The 24,406-nt window shown below is 43.5% G+C and overlaps 1 protein-coding gene across 1 annotated transcript in view; it reads right to left on the bottom strand.

The window, feature by feature from the left end:
• The window catches only part of TRHDE (thyrotropin releasing hormone degrading enzyme), a 1,599,235-nt gene that overhangs the window by 218,397 nt on the left and 1,356,432 nt on the right, over positions 1-24,406 (bottom strand). The window lies entirely within an intron of this gene.

Raw genomic sequence — 24,406 nt, 5'->3', positions numbered from 1 at the left:
TCCTATCTCCCCATCAGCCGCTAGCTTTCTTTCTTTAATCTCCTTTCTTAGCCTATCATAACTTACTTCCTCTGCCACGCATGAACAGGCTAATATACTAGCCTTCTTCCATCACTGCTCAGTCTCAAATTTTAGTAACTTTTGCTTCCCACTTTCTGACCACAATCTTCTTTCATTTACTATTAAGACCTCTCACTTTTCTCATGACAATCCTACTTTTCACACTTACAGAAACCTACACACCATTAACTGCTAGCAACTTATTAACACCCAACAATTAACTCTCACCCCAATCTCTTACCTCCCTTGTCCAGACTTGGCTGCCAATCATTACAACCAGACCCTCAAAACCACCCTAGATGAAGATGGAAAGATGACATCGTTTGGAGATGGCAGCAGCAGGAGGAGAGCACTAGAGATGGCCTTGCAATTCGCCAGGCGGTCGTTTCACGGTGAACTTTGCTCGTTCGCGATTCGCCGAACAGGCAAACATATGGCGATGTTTGCATGCACCATATTCATTTGCATTGCGGCGAACTTTGACCCATGACACATCTATCAGCCAATTGAAACATTTCAGCACATGGACACACCCCCACCCTGTAACAGAACCTTATCTGGCAGCCATTTTACATTCTATGTTTTGCCGGTGTAGGCAGAGGTTGCTTTGTGCAGCAGGGACAGACTGTTAGGGACACCAAACGCCAGCTAATAGGGCCACAAAAGTCCTTTTATGGACTGGTATAGGTGTCCTATTGATAGATGTGATGTATTGAGGGGTGTGATATACCTATAATATACTTTCTAACATAGAAAGTATATTATAGTGCATTTGTATTGTGTAGCAGTTGTGTGCAGTTCTGCTACGATAACGAAGATATACAGAGGGACAAGCGTTATTGGAACAACTATTTGCAATGGGTGTGATATACCTGTTGCCCCCCAAAAAAAACTGATTGAGGGGTGCAATATACTTGCGTCCACAAAATAATGATTAAGGAGCTTGATATACCTACTTCCACAAAATACTGATTGAGGGGTGCAATATACCTGCTTTCAACAAATATTGATTGAGGGGTTCTATATACCTGTCTCCACAAAATACTGATTGAGGGGTGCGATATACCTGCTTCCACAAAATACTGATTGAGGGGTGCGATATACCTACTTCCACAAAATATTGATTAATGGATTTGATATGCCTGATTCCACAAAATACTGATTGAGGGGTGCGATATACCTGCTTCCACCAAATATTGATTCAGGAGTTCTATATACCGGTTTCCACAAAATACTGATTGAGGGGTGCGATATACCTGCTTCCACAAAATACTGATTAAGGGGTTTGATATACCTGCTTCCACAAAATATAGATTGAGGGGTGCGATATACCTGCTTTCACTAAATATTGATTCATGTGTTCTATATACTTGTTTCCACAAAATATTGATTGAGGGGTGCAATATATCTGCTTCTACAAAATACTGATTAAGAGGTTCTATATACTTGCTTCCACAAAATACTGATTGAGGGGTGCGATATACCTGCTTCCACAAAATACTGATTGAGGGATGCAATATACAGTATCTGTATCTACAAAATACAGACTGAGGAGTGCGATATACCTGCTTCCACAAAATACTGATTGAGGGGTGCGATATACCTGCTTCCACAAAATACAGATTGAGGGGTGTGATATACCTGCTTCCACTAAATATTGATTCAGGTGTTCTGTATACCTGTTACCACAAAATACTGATTGAGGGGTGGGATATACCTTCTTCTGCAAAACACTGATTAAGGGGTTTGATATACCTGCTGCCACAAAATATAGATTGAGGGGTGCAATATACCTGCTTCCACAAAATACTGATTGAGGGGTTTGATATACCTGCTTCTACAAAATACTGATTGAAGGGTGCAATATAACTGCTTCTACAAAATGCTGATTGAGGGGTTTGATATACCTGCTTCTACAAAATACTGATTGAAGGGTGCAATATAACTGCTTCTACAAAATACTGATTGAGGGGTTTGATATACCTGCTTCCACAAAATACAGATTAAGGGGTGGGATATACCTGCTTCCACCAAATACTGATTAAGGGGTTCTATATACCTACTTCTACAAAATAGTGATTGAGGGGTGCGATATACCGGCTTCCACCGAATGCTAATTAAGGCCTGCCATATACCTGCTTCCACAAATACTGCTCTTCTATTGAAAATGACAGGCAGAGGAGGAGGCAGGCCATTCCGCATGGGTGGTAGGGGTCGGGCAGGTGAACCAGGCCGGAGCCTAAGTGGGAAGTTGGAGAAGGTGCGTGCCATTACATCGAAGGACGCATCAGAGTTGGTTGAGTGGCTCACTCAGCCTTCCGCTTCTGCACCATCTTCATCCTCTGTATCAGCACCCTCCTGCACTCAAAGACACCCCACCACCAGCATAGCCCCTCCACTCGAGTGAGAGGAATTATTTTCCCATCCATTCCCAGACCTTACTGATGCGTAGCCATTCTTGGCATCGGATCAGAAAGAGAAGGTAGCAATGGCCACCACCCAGCAGTCTGACGACAGTAGCCAGATCAGCCCAAGGAGGGTGGTCCCCGCTGTTGCTGCCTACTTCGAGATCTCTAATGTCAGTGGTGGTGAAGATGATGATGATGACTAGTCGATGGACATCACGTGGGTGCCCAAAAGAAAGGAAGAGGAGGGGAGTTCAGAGGGAGAGACATAGCAGCAGATAGGGAGGAGAAGGCAGATCTCACAGTGCACCGGAGGCAAAAAGCAGACTGCAAATGTATCTGGAGAGAACCATCCACCATGCACGGTAACATCTTGCGCTCCCAGGACGCCGGCATATGGCTCCGCAGTGTAGGCTTTTTTTTTAACGTGTCAGCTGCTGACAATAGTGTTGCCATTTGCATCCTGTGCTGTCAATGCATAATTCGCGGTAAGACCAACACTCACCTAGAAACGACCTCCTTAGAAGGCACCTGGCCTCCCATAACTGAGCCCTGTGGGAGCAACGCCATCAGAACCCACAAAGCCACACTCCCGGCGCTCCACATCCTGCCTCTTCTCCTTCTCCTCCCATTTGTCCTTCACTCCACCTTCCACGTGCCGTCGTTACGTTCATCTTGCAGAAGGAAGACTTCAATGGGCCAAATGTTCGAACGTAAAAAGTTGATGATGCCGGATAACTCTCTTGCTCAACGGCTGACTGCTGGCTTGTCGGAACTGCTAGCCCGCCAACTACTGCCATATAAACTGGTAGACTCGGACGCCTTTAGAAAATTTGTGGTCATTGGCACACTGCAATGGAAGGTCCCCGGAAGGAAATATTTCTTCCAGAAGGGCATCCCAGAGCTATATGGCCACTTTCAGCGTCAATTGAATATATCTCTGGCACACAGTGTCAGTGCCAAGATACATCTGACCACAGACACGTGGTCTAGCAAACACGGGCAGGGAAGGTACATAACTTTTACTGCCCACTGGGCGAACCTTCTGATGGCCATCAAGCATGTAACCCATGGCAACCGTGTAGATTTGGTGACTCCTCCTTTTCCACTGCTACCGCCTCTTCTACTGCACCTCCCAAGCTCCCCAGAACATATTCGACGTGCCAGGTGAGACGTTGCCATGCTGTGCTGCGGCTGTTGTGCCTGGAAGCCAAAAGCCACACTGGTCCTTAGACCCCTGGTACAAACACAAAATGGCGGACATGTTACCAGCAATAAAGAGGGCTGTCAGAATGCAGCATTTCCAGGCCTTGCTGTGGGAGACGCTATATTCTGCTGTTGTGGGTGCTGACAGAGGAATTTCCACCCAAAGTGAAACAGGTGCGGGTACCAATCCTACCGCACGTGCAAGAAGAGGGCGGTTTTAAGATGTGTTGGTCACTTCAGATATGAAATCATTCTTGCAGCCAACCCATCGAGAGCCTCTCTCCGAAACAACCGTCAGGGAATGCCTAGACTGACAGGTGTCCGACTACATCGGGTTAACGGCCGATGTGGACGCTCTGAGCAACTAGTAAGCCCTGGACTACTGGTTGTGCAGGATTTACCTGTGGCCAGAGCTTGCACAATTTGCCATGGAACTCTTGGCTTGCCCCTCGTCAAGTGTCCTGTCCAAAAAGATGTTCAGCGCAGCAGGGGGGATCATGACCGATAAGCACACTTCACCTAGCTCAAGACAGTGTGGACTATATCACTTTTCTAAAAATTAATGAGGCATGGATCTCGGAGGAATTCAACATCTGTGACAACCACGTGTAATTGAATTTCCTCATGCCAGCCCACACATATCTGCCATCACATAGAACAAATTATGGTCCTTGTCTTATGTATATACAGCGGCATAAAAGGACTTTTCTGTCAGGTGAATTCCTAATTTTGGGGCCTTCACTCTAGTGGCCTACAGTAAAAATGTTATTCAGTGACCGCCTAATGTACCTCCAGACACATGATCACTAGTTCTTTTCTGTCAGGTGAATGCCTAATTTTGGGGGCCTGTACTGGTCTACAGTAAAATTTTTACCCAGTGACCGCCTATTGTACGTCCAGCCACATCATCACACGTTATTTTCTGTCAGGTGAATGCCTCATTTTTGGGGCCTAAAGTGGCCTACAGTAAAATTGTTATCCACTAACTGTCTAATATACCTTCAGCCACATAATCACTTGTTCTTTTCTGTCAGGTAAATACCTCATTTTTTGGGCCTATACTCCACTGGCCTACAGTAAAATTGTTATTCAGTGACCGCCTAATGTACCTCCAACCACATAATCACTTGTTCTTTTCTGTCAGGTGAATGACAAATTTTTGGGGCTTGTACTCCACTGGCTTACAGTAAAATAGTTTTTCAGTGACCGACCAATGTACCTCCAGCCATATAATCACTTGTTATTTTCTGTCAAAGTGATTGCCTAATTTTTGGAGCCTACACTCCACTGGCATACAGTAAAATCGTTATTCAGTGACCGCCTAATGTACCTCCAGCCACATAATCACTTGTTCTTTTTTGACCAGTGAATACCTAATGTTTGGGGCCTGTACTCCACTGGCACGTAGTAAAATTGTTATCCACTGACCGCCTAATATACCTCCAGCCACATAATCACTTGTTCTTTTCTGTGAGGTGAATGCATAATTTGTGGGGCCTATACTCGACTGGCCTACAGTAAAATTGTTATGCAATGACTGTCTAATATACCTCCAGCCACATAATCACTTGTTCTTTTCTGTTAGGTGAATGCCTAATTTTTGGGGCCCGTGCTCCCGTGGCCTAAAATAAAACTTTTCTAGGATCCAGCAGGGCACATTTTTGAGAGTTTCCCTTTAAGACGCATAAAAATGGCCCCTGACTAAAATACATATTCTTTGTGGGATTTTTTGCCATTGATCCCCCTGGTATGTCACTGTCAATGTTGTGAGACTATTTTTGCACTTCGAGTAAGTATTTGGTGGCTGAAAATATGACCTGAATGTTTTTCAGGCTCACCTGCCATTAAAGTGAATAGGGCCCGCCGCGAACACGCGGTTCATGAACATTTGATCGCGTTTGCGTGTTCCCGAAGCGTCCCGGCCGAGGTTCGTCCATCACTAGAGAACACATAGTGGCAAGATGACATAATTTTGAGATGGCAGTAGCAGCAGCAGCAGTAGCATGAGGAGACCAGAGAGTGGCAAGTTGACATAGTGTGCAGATGGCAGCAGCAGCATGGGGAGACCACAGATTGGCAAGTTGACATAGTATCGAGATGGCAGCAGCAGCATCAGGAGGATACCATAGAGTGGCAAGGTGACATAGTGTGGAGATGGCAGCAGCAGGAGGTGACCACAGAGTGGCAATGTGACATAGTTTGTAGATGGCAGCAGCAGCTGCATAAGTAGACCTGAAAGTGACCCGGTAACAGAGTGGGGTGTTGGGTGGCAATACCAGTACCCGCTGACAAAGGTGGGAGAAATAAGGAGCTCTTGACATCAGATGTGTGGCATCAGGCGGGCTGCAGCGTCAAAGTAGTAGCTGAGGCAGGTAGTTAGAAGAAAACGATCTATTTTATCAAAGTGTTGGTGTGGCACCATGGATGATCTAGTCCAGGCATGGCCAACCTGAGGCTCTCCAGCTGTTGCAAAACTACAACTCCCACCATGCTTAGACTGCCTAAAGCTATCAGCCTGCAGCATGGAATGGTGGGAGTTGTAGTTTTACAACAGCTGGAGAGCCGCAGGTTGGCCATGCCTGATCTAGTCTGATGCATCAGGAATTGGTGGTTGGAAATCCTGGCTGATCCACGCCTGATTCATCTTGACAAAGGTCAGTCTCTCCACATTTTGGGTGGACAGGCGAGTTCTCCTTGGGGTAACTATGGCCCCCACCGCACTAATCACCCATTCTGATGCCACACTACTGGCCAGGCAGGACAGCTTTTTCAGGTCCTCTTTTTACAGGGCAAACTCTGCTAGTTGCGGCCACAAATCCACATTGGCTACCCAGTAGTCCAGCAGATCTTCAATATGGGGTGGCAGGATGCTGTCCAAGTATGCCACCACCTGCTGGTTCAGGTCCTGCTCCAGGTCTAGCTGCTGCTGCTGGTGAGTAGTTTCTTCACTATGCAGGTGAATAAAGCTACACATCAGCGATTCTATACTCAGACTGCTGCTGATGGAGCTGTTACTGATCCTGCCACCCTATCCCTCCCCGGCAGCCATGGCAGTGGAACGTGAGTGCAGAGGGCCCCCCCAGTCAGACCTGCGAGAGGATGGATGATGGGGCCAATAGGCAGCGGCCAACTAACTGACTACATTGGATGTCTTTATAGTAGTTTCATTTGTTCTCACTCTCGGTGGGTGTAAAAAAGGCCCCATTCTGGATAGGTAGTGAGAGTCCAACAAGGTGGAGAGCCAGAAGTCATCCCTCTGCCGAATGGTGACAATTCGACTGTCACTACGCAAGCAAGTGAGCATGCAGCAGGCCATTTGTGCAAGTGACTCAGAGGTACTCCCTGTCTCCATCCCCCCTGCATACTGCCACGGTGTGTCTGGGTCCTCTGTTTCATCTTCCTCATCGTCCTGTAGCTCATCTGGCTGCTCCTCCTGTCCTGTCAGCTGAGTAGAAAAACTACCCATTTGGCTATACATTGCCTGTGCTCCAATGTCCTCCTCCCCTCCTCTTCCAGTTCAGCCCCCAAAGGGCTCATGTGGCCATAAGATCGAGGGACCACGTCTCCTGTCCCTTGACCAGCCATTGTTACCACCATCTGTTGCAGGACATAAAGCAGTGGAATGACGACGTTCATCCCGTAGTCCTGGCAACTGAAAAATAACGTGGCGTCTTCAAAGGGCATGAGCAAATGACAGGTGTCACGCATGAGCTGTCAGTGGCTGACATCGAAGTTACACAGGGGAGTACTCCTATCCGCTTGAATCATCAAGAAATTGTTGATGGCCTTTCTCTATTCGTATAGTCGGTCCAACATATGGACGGTGGAATTCCAACGGGTGGAAACGCCGCAGATCAGCCTATGTTAGGGGATGCTGTTCTGCCGCTGCAAATCAAGGAGGGTGTGCTTTGCGGTATACAAGTGGTTGAAGTGCATACAAAGTTTCCTGGCCATTTTTAGGATGTCTTGCAGATGGGTGGAAGACTTCAGGAACCCTCTGGACAACCAGATTAAACACGTGTGCCATGTAGGGCGCAAGGCTCAGCCTTCCTTGACAAAATGTTCTGCCCGTTGTTGGTCACCATAGTTCCGAGTTTTCGTATTGAGTACTCATATTGTAGTGAAATATGACAAGAAATGCTTTTAGCGCAAATAACTGCAAATATGAACTTAGGCTATTTTTCTCTAGAAATATGGCAATAAACGCTTTTAGCGCAAATAACACCAAATGTGAACTACGTCTATTTTAATTGTAATGGAGTGAAATATGACAAGAAACACTTTTAGCGCAAATAACACCAAATGTGAACTGTGTCTATTTTTCTCGTATTGTAGTGAAATATGACAAGAAACGCTTTTAGTGCAAATAACACCAAATGTGAACTATGTCTATTTTTCTCATATTAGAGTGAAATATGACAAGAAACGCTTTTAGTGCAAATAACAGCAAATATGAACTTAGTCTATTTCTCTCTTTTTCTCTCGAAATATGGCAATAAACTCTTTTAGCTCAAATAACACCAAATGTGAACTACGTCTATTTTTCTTGTATTGGAGTGAAGTATGACAAGAAACGCTTTTAGCGCAAATAACACCAAATGTGAACTGCGTCTATTTTTCTCATATTGTAGTGAAATATGACAAAAAACGCTTTTAATGCAAATAACAAAAGTGACCTGCGTAAATATTTCTTGTATTGTATTGAAATAGGCCACTAAATGATATCAGCGCAGTTAACAGCAAAAGTGACCTGCATATATATTTATCTTTTTCCACAGATAAAAGCCACTAAAGGCTTTTCAACATAGCATTTGCACCCCAATAACTAATTGCTGCAATAACAGATAGGTATTATGAGACTATCTGGATCCCCAAGTAATGATTTGCTGCACTTGTAAATCGCTTTTTTCACAATGAAGATTTTCCTCCCTAACATCTGCACACGTCTCTCCCTGCCTGTGAAATGATTCCTCTCACTATCCTTGCCCTGCACTAGTAAATCACTTCTTTCTTTCTTTTTTTTTTTACAATTACTGGTAGTTTTTCTTTCACTCTATCTAGTGCCTGCATACATGCCTGTCCCTGAACAAAGTACGATAGTGAATGACAGACTCTAAGATGGCCTCTGTACAGGGTGGGCGATTTATATGGATACACCTTAATAAAATGGGAATGGTTGGTGATATTAACTTCCTGTTTGTGGCACATTAGTATATGTGAGGGGGAAAACTTTTCAAGATGGGTGGTGACCATGGCGGCCATTTTGAAGTCGGCCATTTTAAATCCAACTTTTGTTTTTTCAATAGGAAGAGGGTCATGTGACACATCAAACTTATTGGGAATTTCACAAGAAAAACAATGGTGTGCTTGGTTTTAACGTAACTTTATTCTTTCATGAGTTATTTACAAGTTTCTGACCACTTATAAAATGTGTTTAATGTGCTGCCCATTGTGTTGGATTGTCAATGCAACCCTCTTCTCCCACTCTTCACACACTGATAGCAACACCGCAGGAGAAATGCTAGCACAGGCTTCCAGTATCCGTAGTTTCAGGTGCTGCACATCTCGTATCTTCACAGCATAGACGATTGCCTTTAGATGATACGAGATGTGCAGCACCTGAAACTACGGATACTGGAAGCCTGTGCTAGCATTTCTCCTGCGGTGTTGCTATCAGTGTGTGAAGAGTGGGAGAAAAGGGTTGCATTGACAATCCAACACAATGGGCAGCACATTGAACACATTTTGTAAGTGGTCAGAAACTTGTAAATAACTCATGAAAGAATAAAGTTACATTAAAACCAAGAACACCATTGTTTTTCTTGTGAAATTCCCAATAAGTTTGATGTGTCACATGACCCTCTTCCTATTGAAAAAACAAAAGTTGGATTCAAAATGGCTGACTTCAAAATGGCCGCCATGGTCACCACCCATCTTGAAAAGTTTCCCCCCTCACATATACTAATGTGCCACAAACAGGAAGTTAATATCACCAACCATTCCCATTTTATTAAGGTGTATCCATATAAATGGCCCACCCTGTATTTATAGGGCTGCAACATCACCGGGTGGCTGGCTGCCGATTGGCTTCATGCATAGCATTATGGGTCATCCTGCCTTCCCAGATTTCCTTGCCCCATGTCCTCACATGTGTAGCCGCCATTTTAGCCTTCATTGTAGCATCCATTGTAGCTGGCTAGCCACCATGTTCGGAAAAATTGCGATTCGTTACCACGAAGTTCTAATTAGTTCATAATTGAATTTTTCCTGAAATTCAGAACAAATTTTACTTTGCCAGCTTCGATTCGTTCATCTCTAGTCAGAAGCATTAGTATGTAAAAAGATATTTTATGTATTAAGTTTAGAGGAAAAGAGTATAAATTGAGTTTATTAGTTGATGATATTTTCCTCAGGTTGTCAAAACCGCTTACTTCCCTCCCTAGTTTATTTAGAATTTGGAAACAGTTTGGGATGGAAATGTAGAAAAGTCTGAAATAATTTACTGCTTATAGATCTAAGTTTGGATTTATAAATAGAGATAAATATATGACCTATTTGGGAAGATATGTAAAGATAATTTAATTATAGAGGGTTACTCCAAGAAATAAGGAATGATTTTAATAATGGACAAATAATTATTAATGTGATTACAAATTATTTTGATTTGTTACTAAGGGAATTTTTTATATTTTATATGGAGAAAAAAAAAGGCCAATAGATCAATCAAAGTAATGAGATTAATAGTAAGAGGGGCTGGGGACTGCAGTTAAACTTTAAATCAACTCTATCCCGGCATGCAGTTAAACTTTAAGGAGAATGTATCTCACTGTGAATTGCAGCAGCATGTATAGCTTGTCCTTTCTGGTAGCATCCTCCTATAAATGGTCAGTATTTGGTCAGCATTTGATCAGTATTTGTAACTCCTGCTCTTAGCTTCCAAATCACTATCAAATCCGGTTAAAGTAATACTGACCATGTGATAGAGGTCTCATTTTAAATTTGCATAAATGTGGGCCATCTGTATCTAATGCATGAAGGACATTAATGGCCTCTATCAGATCACCAATATTTGGTCAGTTTATTGCATCAGTATTTGATTTGTATTGGTAAGTCAAAAACAGGAGTGGGTCCAAAACAGAAATAACATGTGATGAAAATATTTGCATATCTTTTGTGTTTTGAACCTACTCCTATTTTTAGCATCCAAATCATGATCAAATTCTGATGCAAAATACTGGCCATGGGAAAAAGGCCTTATAGACACTCAATAGACAGGTGCCTTTTTTTGTTATTTTTCTGTTCTTCTGACGGATCACAAGAACGTAAAAATAAACGGTGATATCAAAATGCTGGCACCACAAAAAAGGATAAATCAAAATTAGAGATGCAAGTCAAAGGACTAGCCATATAATCCTAAATTCATAAAATGTATTCACATGGGTGAATAAATACATATTTTTACTCATTTTTGTGAGAGCGCTGCATATATATATATATATATATATATATCAGTTTTGAGCTAATTACTTTAAATCAGATTCAGATTTAATTAGGCCGACTTAATAGGCCAGGGATGGCCAACCTGTGGCTCTAAAGCTGTTGCAAAACTACAACTCCCAGCATGCCCAGACTGTCTATAGCTATCAGTCTACAGCAGGGCATGGTGGGAATTGTAGTTTTAAAATAGCTGGAAAGCAGTAGGTTGGCCATCCTTGTAATAGGCAGATCCGATTTGGGGCAGAAACTGCCCTGAAAAATTGTGATTAACATTATGGTACTGTTGATGAAAGTAAGGCATTCAAAGCAGAATTCAGTCCGAAGTTTAGGAAAAATGATTCACAACGAATCCGAATTTAATAGCACTTCGTGATAATGAATTTGGTTTTTCTAAAATGGCAGCCGCAAGCAAAACTAAGTGTAGAGGAGATAATCCCAGGAATGCAAGATCACCCATAATGCCCTGTAGCCAGCCAATCTGCAAACAGTCTATAAAGTCATAGCTGTCATGGTAGGTGAGGGTAGGGAAGCAAACCAAATACAACAAAAGCAATAAAACACCAGGCTAGGCCCCAAAGCTAGAGAACAGGGAAAGGTCACCACCTGACAATCCCTGAGTCTTTCCCTGACTGCTGACAACATAAACAAATCCTTAGGGTGGAAGTGTTCATGCACTGGAACCTAAGCCTAGCTGAAACTGAAACAAACCCTCAGCTAGGGAGTAGGAGATAAGACAACCGGTTCCTAGCCCTTGATGCAGGAACCAGCGTCTTCCTGAGGCCTAGCCAGAACACGCAACAAAAGGGGAGGAATAGGACTTAGCTTAACACGGAAGGGGAGCAGGAGATCCACCAAACACCAGCTGAGAACTCCAAAAGCAAATATAAACCGCAAGGGCTATAGTGAGAGGCGGGTATAAATAGCATCACTAAATAGCTAGTGAGCAGAATCTGTGGGGAGGTGGGATCCTGCCCAAAACCACAACAAAGAGAAACAGAACAATCTGTCAGATAGACTCACGTGTAGCAAGTCTGTCAGATCTTCTAACAGGGCAGGGCGTGACAATAGCCCTACAAAACCCTCATACCGTGGGGTCTCCTCCATTGTCCTGGAGCTGAGCATAGGAAGAGACATGGCAAGTGCTCATGCACTAGGGACAGTGTTGCTGAAAACAATTAATAGAATAATATTGGACAGGGAGAGTGCAGAGAGTTTTATTTATTTATTTCTACATTTACCTATTCCTACATCAGTCATAAACTAAGATATGTAATTCAATACCAAGAGGATGGATGCCTTTATTATTATGTTGCCAGCATGCCAACCAATATCTTCCAGTCTGCACCCCTTAGGGGGGTTACCTTTTTGACCATCCTCCTATTTTGCAGGCTATACTTCATCCCAATCATCCTTCAAAGTATCCAAAATTCAGCAATATGCAGAGAAAGGAGGAGCTGGATGTTCCTGATGACATATTCTCATCAATTTTAGATGATGTGGAAAAGGAAGAAAAGCAGATGGCAGAAGAAGGGCTCCCACTTGTGGGGCAGGAGAGAGCTGGGGTTGGAGAATTGAGTACATACCCTGTTTAACATTACATTAAAGGTGGTGTACGGCCATTAACAATGAAAACCGACTATATAGTGCGACCTTTATTATTAAAGGCAGCTGCGAGCTAACTGACTGGAAGAGTGGCCTGGTTATACCTGATTTATTGAAATGAATGACAAATTAATTTAGAACAAATCAAATTTCTTGGCATACATTGGCGATGCTGCCAAACAGAACTTTTCAAAACTTTGCTCATCTCTAATTATGGGGTCTCCTAAGACTTTATGCATCTCATTTCAAGCGCTCTAATGCCAAGACAGCATTAGTCATCTTAAAGTGACAGTAACATATATTGATTTTTGGTGGCAAATGCCTGCTGGTGTCTATACACAGACATCACCTGTGATCCTCCTTCTTCATCTTTCTTGTCTTCTATGTATCCATCTATCTATCCAGCTAGCTAGCTATTAGATTTATCTCCATTATCTAAAAGCTCACAAGAGATAACATTCTCCATAGAACCTTTTTTTTGTAGACAGTAGTCTTATTTAACCCCTTAATGCATAATCATATACCGTATTTTTCGCTCGATAAGACGCACTGTTCCATAAGACGCACCTAGGTTTTAGAGGAGGACAATAATAAAAAAAATATTTTGAACCAAAAAGTGTGCTTTTGGTGGGTTTTGAACTAATGGTGGTCTGTGGATAACACTATTATGAGGGATCTGTGGATGGCACTTTTATGGGGATCTGTGGATGGCACTGTTATGGGGGATCTGTGGATGACACTGCTATGGGGGGGATCTGTGGAGGACACTGCTATTGGGGGGGTTCTGTGGATGACAAATATATAGCATCTCATGCTATATATGTGTCCTCCACAGATTCCCCCCATAACAGTGTCATCCACAGATCCCCCCATAACAGTGTCCCTGTTTAAAATAGTGAATGACCCCCAATAGAGGGGGTGGAGGCCGGCATCTGGTGTTGCATGGGAGTGGAGCCGGATGCAGTCACTGTATTCTATTACACCGGGCCTCGCTCAATGTAGTATTAATAGGTACCGTGTAGGCATGTGCGCTGCTTTAAACTATAGTAATCCTCTGCAGCATAGAGAAATCCATGTAGTACAGTACTCACTTGAAACTGCTGTATGCAGGCCGGGTGGGCGGCAGCAGCGTAACATCATTAACTACGTCACGCGCCTGCTCCTCCTGCTTCATTCGTGACGTAGTGAACGACGTTACGCTGCCGCCACCCGCCCAGCCTGCCTACAGGAGTTTCAAGTGAGTACCGTACTACATGGATTTCTCTATGCTGCAGAGGATTAGTATAGTTTAAAACAGCGCCCATGCCTACATGTTACCTATTAATACTACAGTGAGCGGGGCTCGGTGTAATAGAATACAGTGACTGCACCAGGCCCCGCTGCCATTAAAACACCAGATGCCGGCCCACACCCCTCCTCCCTCCCTGCTGATACACCGCCGGCATCGCTGGGCGATGTATCAGTGTAAATGGCAGTATTCACCCCATAAGACACACTGCCATTTTCCCCACTTTTGGGCGGGAAAAGTGCATCTTATAGGGCGAAAAATACAGTATATGGTTGGTGTTAAGGGGTTATATATAGCGAATTCACGTGCCGAGCTTGCTTCATACACAGCCAATGCAGGCTGTATACTATAGTTGACATCATCTGGCAGTGACCAGGAAATGGAGATTATGCCGATCCTGGTCACTTAACCCCTCAGTCTAACCCCCTGTCAATAGTGACTGTATAGTCTGTGGGATTAGATAGAGGGAGGGGGATCCCTCTGTCTTACGATCAGAGCTTCATGGCAAAATGATGGTTGCTAGTTGCTATGACAGCCTTGTGAAGACCCTCAGTGTTATCATAGTAAGTTGTGAAGCATGCCTAAGTCACAAGATAGGCAGCCTGTGAAAACCCCATAGAGTGAAATAATATACAATTACAGTCTATGGGACATACAATCAGGAGATTGTATTTACAAGTCCCCTAAGGGGACTAAAAAGCACAATATAAAAGTAAAAAATGTTTTTCAAAAACTGTAAAAGCCAAAAATTTTAATTATTCTTTTTCCAGTTTTTACATCTAAAAATACATAAACTATGAAAAAAACATAACTGATATTGCTGCTTCTGATACGGCGCAGACTATTAAAATATAAACAGATTTATTGTGCACAATGAATTCTATAATGAGAAAAAATTTAAAAAAATAAAATAAAAATTGATTAAAAAGTTGTATGGACCCGGAAATTATACCAAAAAAAAACTATAGCTTGCCTCAAAAAATGAGCTCTAACATAACTTTGTAGACAGAAAATCTCATGCCATGCAAACATAATAAAAACCTATACTGACCCACAAAATATGGCTGTCATATCATTTTTAGCAATGTTTTATTTTACTCAAAGATTTTTTTCCCTTTTGATTTGTTTCCAAAAGTTTCCACCTTTAGATACATTTGGAACCTTTAAAGGCCTTCGACGAGAAACGATAAAATAAAGCTAAACTTTTATGACCATAAACCCACACTATGTTGAACAATTCAAGCTTGTTCTGTCCAAATAACATACAGTTGCAAGAAAAAGTATGTGAACCATTTGGAATGATGTGGATTTCTGCACAAATTGGTCATAAAATGTGATCAATTCTTTATCTAATTCACAATAATAGACAATCACAGTCTGCTTAAACTAATAACAAACAAAGAATTAAATGTCACCATGTTTTTTTGAACACATCATGTAAACATTCACAGTGCAGGTGGAAAAAGTATGTGAACCCTTGGATTTAATAACTGGTTGAACCTCCTTTGGCAGCAATAACTTCAACCAAACGTTTCCTGTAGTTGCAGATCAGACGTGCACAACGGTCAGGAGTAATTCTTGACCATTCCTCTTTACAGAACTGTTTCAGTTCAGCAATATTCTTGGGCTGTCTGGTGTGAATCGCTTTCTTGAGGTCATGCCACAGCATCTCAATCGGGTTGAGGTCAGGACTCTGGCTGGGCCACTCCAGAAGGCGTATTTTCTTCTGTTTAAGCCATTCTATTGATTTACTTCTATGCTTTGGGTCGTTGTCCTGTTGCAACACCCATCTTCTGTTGAGCTTCAGCTGGTGGACAGATGGCCTTAAAGGGCTTCTGTCAGCCCACTAAACCGTCTTTTTTTTTTGGTTTACTAATAATCCCTACACTGCGAGCTCTGCATACATAAGTTAAATAATCATTTTTGTTCAGTAGAATTTGATAAAAAGCGATTTTTAACCTCCTCAGGACCGCCGTACGCAGGATTGCGTCTTTGCGGCGGTCCTGTTGTTTTGGGTGGACGCGCCGGTGCGTCCTCTCGCGAGACGCGAGATTTCGTGCATTGCCGGCCCGCGCATGCGCATCGCGGGCCGGCAAAAGTTAAAGAAGTATTTCGTCACCAGCCTGCCAGCAACGATCATTGGCTGGCAGGCTGGCGATTTTCAAAAAATCAAATCAGAAGCCAGATAACAGATCATATTAGTAAATATGATCTGTTATATGGCTTCTCTGCTTCTCTGCTGGTCTTTTTCGTCGGTTGGATCCAGCAGAGAAGCAGAGATCACTGTGAGTACCCACCAACACTACACCTTAGCCCCTGATCACCTTCCATCACCCCCATCATCCTAATTAACCCCTTGATCGCCCCCTGTCAATCACTTAGTGAAAGACAAAAAGTGATCAGTGTAAACTGTCACTTTTTTTTTCCACTAGTATTGGCTGTTAGGTTTTAGGGATAGTTTAGGCCCCTTGGTTAGGTAGTTAGCGTCAGTTAGCGCCCAGCCCACCGCACCGCAGTCACTTTTATTCGCTGTTTAGCGTATCGCTAATCAGCATTTGTACTTTTATAGTATCTGTAAGTGATTAAAACTGATCACGGTCAGATCTATAATTGTATTAGTGTCACTTTAGTTCGCCCTCCACTCAAAACGCAGTGTTTGCCCGATCAGGCCTGATCGGTCGCCCACACGTGCGTTCACCCACGCCCGCCCCACCGCAGTGACAAAAAAAAATTTGTTTTTTGATCACTGCACATTCACTTTACACGCACTGCGGCGATAAAAAAATCAGTTTTGATATTTTTTATCAACCGCAGCGGCCTCCGGTACTTCGCTAGCCTCCCCTTTGTAAGACAGGCTTGCTTTTTTTCTTGGGTAGTCTCAGGGAATACCCCTAAATTTAGTAGTCCAAAATGTCAAACAGGGGGTATTCTTCTGAAGAGGCCTACAGGATTCTGACCCAGTCGGATGAGGAGTGGGAACCCTCATCTGACGAATCTAGCGGGTCAGAATATGAACCTGTGGAAAGCAGTGGCTCTCTGACCCAAAGTTCGGACGAGGAGGTGGAGGTCCCTGGCAGCACCAGGCGTACCCGGCCCCGTGTCGCTAGACCACAGGTTATGCAGGATCCGCTTCAAGAGCAGCAGAGTGGGGCTGTCGCTGCCGGATCACGTGGTGAGGCATACACCAGCAGCGCAGCCCTTCCTGGACCTAGTACCAGCACTGCCGTACAACATGGTGACGTGGCGAGCACCAGAAGGGCAGTTGAAGCTGGTACGGTGGCACGTGCACTAGATACCCCATCGCAGCCACCGCGCAGACAGGCCCGTAGAGCCCTAGAATCCCTGAGGTGCTGGCAAACCCTGATTGGCAGTCACCAACTTCAGCCGCACCTGTAGTTCCCCCTTTCACCGCCCAGTCTGGAGTTCGGGTTGAGACGGCTCAAATCGGTTCGGCCCTGGGATTTTTTGAGCTGTTCTTGACTGCGGAGCTCTTGGACTTAGTCGTGGCAGAGACAAACCGGTATGCCACACAATTTATATCCGCCAACCCGGGAAGCTCTTATGCCCAGTCTTTCCGGTGGAAACCAGTCCAAGTTTCCGAACTTAAAATTTTTCTGGGCCTTCTCCTCAACATGGGTCTAACTAAAAAGCATGAATTGCGGTCATATTGGTCCACGAACCCGATTCATCACATGCCCATGTTCTCTGCTGCTATGTCCAGGACACGATTTGAGACCATCCTGCGTTTCCTGCACTTTAGCGACAACACCACCTCCCGTCCCAGAGGCCACCCAGCTTTTGACCGGCTCCACAAAATTCGGCCCCTCATAGACCATTTCAACCAGAAATTTGCAGATTTGTATACCCCCGAGCAAAACATCTGCGTAGACGAGTCCCTAATACATTTTACCGGGCGCCTTGGCTTCAAACAATACATCCCAAGCAAGCGTGCCCGGTATGGGGTCAAATTGTATAAGCTCTGTGAAAGGGCCACAGGCTATACCCACAAATTTCGGATCTATGAGGGAAAAGATCAGACCCTGGAGCCGGTCGGTTGCCCTGACTACCTGGGGAGCAGTGGGAAGACAGTCTGGGACTTGGTGTCACCCTTATTCGGCAAGGGGTACCATCTTTATGTGGACAATTTTTACACAAGTGTGGCCCTCTTTAGGCATTTGTTTCTAGAACGGATTTGCGCCTGTGGCACCGCGCAAACTAGTCGCGTGGGCTACCCCCAACGGCTTGTAACCACCCGTCTTGCAAGGGGGGAGAGGGCTGCCTTGTGTAACGAAGAACTGCTCGCGGTGAAATGGAGAGACAAGCGTGACGTTTACATGCTCTCCTCCATTCACGCAGACACGACAATCCAAATTGAAAGGGCAACCCGTGTCATTGAAAAGCCCCTCTCAGTCCACGACTATAATGCGCTCATGGGAGGGGTGGACTTCAATGACCAGATGTTGGCTCCCTATTTAGTTTCCCGCAGAACCAGACGCTGGTATAAGAAGGTGTCTGTATATTTAATTCAATTGGCTGCCTATAATAGTTTTGTTCTCTACAGTAAGGCTGGGAGAACAGGATCCTTCCTCAAATTCCAGGAAGAGATCATCGAGAACCTCATTTATCCGGGAGGTTCCGTGGCCCCATCCACCAGTGTAGTTAGCCGTCTACACGAGCGACATTTCCCCAGTGTCGTTGCTGGTACCTCAACCCAACCGCCACCCCGAAAAAAATGTCGTGTCTGTAGCAGGAGTGGAATAAGGCGTGACACCCGCTATTTCTGTCCTGACTGTCCGGACCACCCTGCCCTATGCTATGGTGAGTGTTTCCGGAAGTACCACACACAGGTACACCTAGCATAGGGATCACATCTCACCAGGACAGGCACACAGGGCTATTAGGGCCCTTTCTCTCACAGCTGCTGCAAACCTCTCCTTTCACCTGGGATAAAGTGCATAACGTACTTCGCCACATCTTTGGGCGATTTGCGCTTTGCACATTGTCCCATGGGGAAGGAGAGGTTTGCTCTATAAAGGTAAAAAAAACTAAACAAAAAAAAAAATACCGGTAAGTAAAAAAGTTAAACGTTCAGTTAAAAAAGTTTAAAAAAAGTTTCTATGTTCTGTTCAACAGTTAATAAAGTTATTGCGTTGCGGCCTGGTTTTTTCTTTTTTGTTTTGTTTTTTTTACCTTCCAGGTGGACCAACCGATCGACCAGCTGCAGCACTGATGTGCATTCGGACAGAAGCATTGCGCTGCTGTCAGATTACACGCAAGTCGGTGTATGCGGCGCTGCAAGACGAGATTTCTCCTCTGCAGTAAAAGATATGTTTGCCGAGGCATATGAGCTGAGGAGGTGGCGGTGTTCATATACTTTGGCAAACACTTTGTATATATAAAAAAAAAAATCCCGGCAATGATTTATTCATCCACATCGATTGATGTGAATGGAGAAATCTGGTTTGCCAGGGCATACGAGCTGAAGTGGGTATGGATGTTGGGCGGAGCTCCTATGTCCTGGCAGACGCCTTTCCCCTCCTTTTTCTTTTTTTGGCAGAGATTTTTTCATCCACATTGATCGATGCGAATGAAGAAATCTGTGCCGTTCATTTTTTTCTTTCAGCCCAGAGGCTGAACGGAAAAAAAAAATCTCATTACCCGTATGCTCAATATAAGGAGAATAGCAGAAACTCCTAATGCTGGGCATACATGTAATGATTGCGGAGACCCTCAAATGCCAGGGCAGTACAAACACCCCACAAATAACACCATTTTGGAAAGAAGACACCCCAAGGTATTCGCTGAGGGGCATATTGAGTCCATGAAAGATTGAAATTTTTGTCCCAAGTTAGCGGAAAGGGAGACTTTGTGAGAACAAAATCCAAAAAATCAATTTCCGCTAACTTGTGCCAAAAATTTTTTTTTTCAATGAACTCGCCATGCCCCTCATTGAATACCTTGGGGTGTCTTCTTTCCAAAATGGGGTCACATGTGGGGTATTTATACTGCCCTGGCATTTTAGGGGCCCCAAAGCGTGAGAAGAAGTCTGGTATCCAAATGTCTAAAAATGCCCTCCTAAAAGGAATTTGGGCCCCTTTGCCCACCTAGGCTGCAAAAAAGTGTCACACATGTGGTATCTCCGTATTCAGCAGAAGTTGGGGAATATGTTTTGGGGTGTCATTTTACATATACCCATGCTGGGTGAGATAAATATCTTGGTCAAATGCCAACTTTGTATAAAAAAATGGGAAAAGTTGTCTTTTGCCAAGATATTTCTCTCACCCAGCATGGGTATATGTAAAATGACACCCCAAAACACATTCCTTACCTTCTCCTGAGTACGGAGATACCAGATGTGTGACACTTTTTTGCAGCCTAGCTGGGCAAAGGGGCCCACATTCCAAAGAGCACCTTTCAGATTTCACAGGTCATTTACCTACTTACCAGATATTAGGGCCCATGGAAAATGCCAGGGCAGTATAACTGCCCCACAAGTGACCCCATTTTGGAAAGAAGACACCCCAAGGTATTCCGTGAGGGGCATGGCAAGTTCTTAGAATTTTTTATTTTTTGTCACAAGTTAGTGGACAATGATGATTTTTTTTTTTTTTTCATACAAAGTCTCCTATTCCACTAACTTGTGACAAAAAAAAAAAATTTCCATGAACTTACTATGCCCATCAGCGAATACCTTGGGGTCTCTTCTTTCCAAAATGGGGTCACTTGTGGGGTAGTTATACTGCCCTGGCATTCTAGGGGCCCAAATGTGTGGTAAGGAGTTTGAAATCAAATTCAGTAAAAAATGACCTGTGAAATCCGAAAGGTGCTCTTTGGAATATGGGCCCCTTTGCCCACCTAGGCTGCAAAAAAGTGTCACACATCTGGTATCTCCGTACTCAGGAGAAGGTGGGGAAAGTGTTTTGGGGTGTCATTTTATATATACCCATGCTGGGTGAGAGAAATATCTTGGCAAAAGACAACTTTTCCCATTTTTTTATACAAAGTTGTCATTTGACCAAGATATTTATCTCACCCAGCATGGGTATATGTAAAAAGACACCCCAAAACACATTCCTCAACTTCTCCTGAGTACGGCAATACCACATGTGTGACACTTTTTTGCAGCCTAGGTGGGCAAAGGGGCCCATATTCCAAAGAGCACCTTTCGGATTTCACTCGTCATTTTTTACAGAATTTGATTTCAAACTCCTTACCACACATTTGGGCCCCTAGAATGCCAGGGCAGTATAACTACCCCACAAGTGACCCCATTTTGGAAAGAAGAGACCCCAAGGTATTCGCTGATGGGCATAGTGAGTTCATGGAAGTTTTTATTTTTTGTCACAAGTTAGTGGAATATGAGACTTTGTATGAAAAAAAAAAAAAAAAAAAATCAGCATTTTCCACTAACTTGTGACAAAAAATAAAAAATTCTAGGAACTCGCCATGCCCCTCACGGAATAGCTTGGGGTGTCTTCTTTCCAAAATGGGGTCACTTGTGGGGTAGTTATACTGCCCTGGCATTCTAGGGGCCCAAATGTGTGGTAAGGAGTTTGAAATCAAATTCTGTAAAAAATGACGAGTGAAATCCGAAAGGTGCTCTTTGGAATATGGGCCCCTTTGCCCACCTAGGCTTCAAAAAAGTGTCACACATCTGGTATCTCCGTACTCAGGAGAAGGTGGGGAATGTGTTTTGGGGTGTCATTTTACATATACCCATGCTGGGTGAGAGAAATATCTTGGCAAAAGACAACTTTTCCCATTTTTTTATACAAAGTTGTCATTTGACCAAGATATTTATCTCACCCAGCATGGGTATATGTAAAAAGACACCCCAAAACACATTCCTCAACTTCTCCTGAGTACGGGGATACCAGATGTGTGACACTTTTTTGCAGCCTAGGTGGGCAAAGGGGCCCATATTCCAAAGAGCACCTTTCGGATTTCACTCGTCATTTTTTACAGAATTTGATTTCAAACTCCTTACCACACATTTGGGCCCCTAGAATGCCAGGGCAGTATAACTACCCCACAAGTGACCCCATTTTGGAAAGAAGAGACCCCAAGGTATTCGCTGATGGGCATAGTGAGTTCATGGAAGTTTTTATTTTTTGTCACAAGTTAGTGGAATATGAGACTTTGTATGAAAAAAAAAAAAAAAAAAAAATCATCATTTTCCACTAACTTGTGACAAAAAATAAAAAATTCTAGGAACTCGCCATGCCCCTCACGGAATAGCTTGGGGTGTCTTCTTTCCAAAATGGGGTCACTTGTGGGGTAGTTATACTGCCCTGGCATTCTAGGGGCCCAAATGTGTGGTAAGGAGTTAGAAATCAAATTCTGTAAAAAATGATGAGTGAAATCCGAAAGGTGCTCTTTGGAATATGGGCCCCTTTGCCCACCTAGGCTGCAAAAAAGTGTCACACATCTGGTATCTCCGTACTCAGGAGAAGGTGGGGAATGTGTTTTGGGGTGTCATTTTATATATACCCATGCTGGGTGAGAGAAATATCTTGGCAAAAGACAACTTTTCCCATTTTTTTTATACAAAGTTGTCATTTGACCAAGATATTTATCTCACCCAGCATGGGTATATGTAAAAAGACACCCCAAAACACATTCCTCAACTTCTCCTGAGTACGGGGATACCAGATGTGTGACACTTTTTTGCAGCCTAGGTGGGCAAAGGGGCCCATATTCCAAAGAGCACCTTTCGGATTTCACAGGTCATTTTTTACTGAATTTGATTTCAAACTCTTTACCACACATTTGGGCCCCTAGAATGCCAGGGCAGTATAACTACCCCACAAGTGACCCCATTTTGGAAAGAAGAGACCCCAAGGTATTCGCTGATGGGCATAGTGAGTTCATAGAACTTTTTATTTTTTGTCACAAGTTAGTGGAATATGAGACTTTGTAAGAAAAAAAAAAAAAAAAATCATCATTTTCCGCTAACTTGTGACAAAAAATAAAAAGTTCTATGAACTCACTATGCCCATCAGCGAATACCTTAGGGTGTGTACTTTCAGAAATGGGGTCATTTGTGGGGTGTTTGTACTGTCTGGGCATTGTAGAACCTCAGGAAACATGACAGGTGCTCAGAAAGTCAGAGCTGCTTCAAAAAGCGGAAATTCACATTTTTGTACCATAGTTTGTAAACGCTATAACTTTTACCCAAACCATTTTTTTTTTACCCAAACATTTTTTTTTTATCAAAGACATGTAGAACTATAAATTTAGAGCAAAATTTCTATATGGATGTCGTTTTTTTTGCAAAATTTTACAACTGAAAGTGAAAAATGTCATTTTTTTGCAAAAAAATCGTTAAATTTCGATTAATAACAAAAAAAGTAAAAATGTCAGCAGCAATGAAATACCACCAAATGAAAGCTCTATTAGTGAGAAGAAAAGGAGGTAAAATTCATTTGGGTGGTAAGTTGCATGACCGAGCAATAAACGGTGAAAGTAGTGTAGGTCAGAAGTGTAAAAAGTGGCCTGGTCTTTCAGGGTGTTTAAGCACTGGGGGCTGAGGTGGTTAAAATATGCAAATTACCTTGCTACCAGCAAGTAGGGCGGCTACTTGCTGGTAGCAGCCGCATCCTCCGACCCTAATGACGCCCCCTCCGCATTGTGATTGACAGGGCCAGGGAACGGAATCGTCTCTCAGTGCGCCTGCGCAGATTGAAGATAGGTACGGCCGCGGCGCAGTCGCCAGATTTTGAATGCTAACAGGAAGGGCCAACAGAGAACGCGGATGTGGCTGCTACCAGCAAGTAGCCGCCCTACTTGCTGGTAGCAAGGTAATCTGCATATTTTAAAAATCGCTTTTTATCAAATTCTACTGAACAAAAATGATTATTTAACTTATGTATGCAGAGCTCGCAGTATAGGGATTATTAGTAAAGAAAAAAAAAAAAAACGGTTTAGTGGGCTGACAGAAGCCCTTTAAGTTCTCCTGCAAAATGTCTTGATAAACTTGGGAATTCATTTTTCCTTTGATGATAGCAATCCGTCCAGGCCCTGACGCAGCAAAGCAGATGCCCCCACCACCATACTTACTAGTTGGGATGCGATTTTTATGTTGGTGTACTGTGCCTCTTTTTTCTCCACACATAGTGTTGTGAGTATTTTCCAAACAACTCAACTTTGGTTTTATCTGTCCACAGAATATTTTGCCAGTACTGCTGTGGAACATCCAGATGCTCTTGTGCAAACTGTAAACGTGCAGCAATGTTTTTTTATGGACAGCAGTGGCTTCCTCTGTGATATCCTCCCATGAAATCCATTCTTGTTTAGTGTTTTACATATCATAGATTCGCTAACAGGGATGTTAGAATATGCCAGAGAC

Source organism: Bufo bufo, chromosome 1, assembly GCF_905171765.1.
Source record: "Bufo bufo chromosome 1, aBufBuf1.1, whole genome shotgun sequence".
Classification (NCBI taxonomy): domain Eukaryota; kingdom Metazoa; phylum Chordata; class Amphibia; order Anura; family Bufonidae; genus Bufo; species Bufo bufo.
This window is presented reverse-complemented; position numbering and strand designations above follow the sequence as displayed.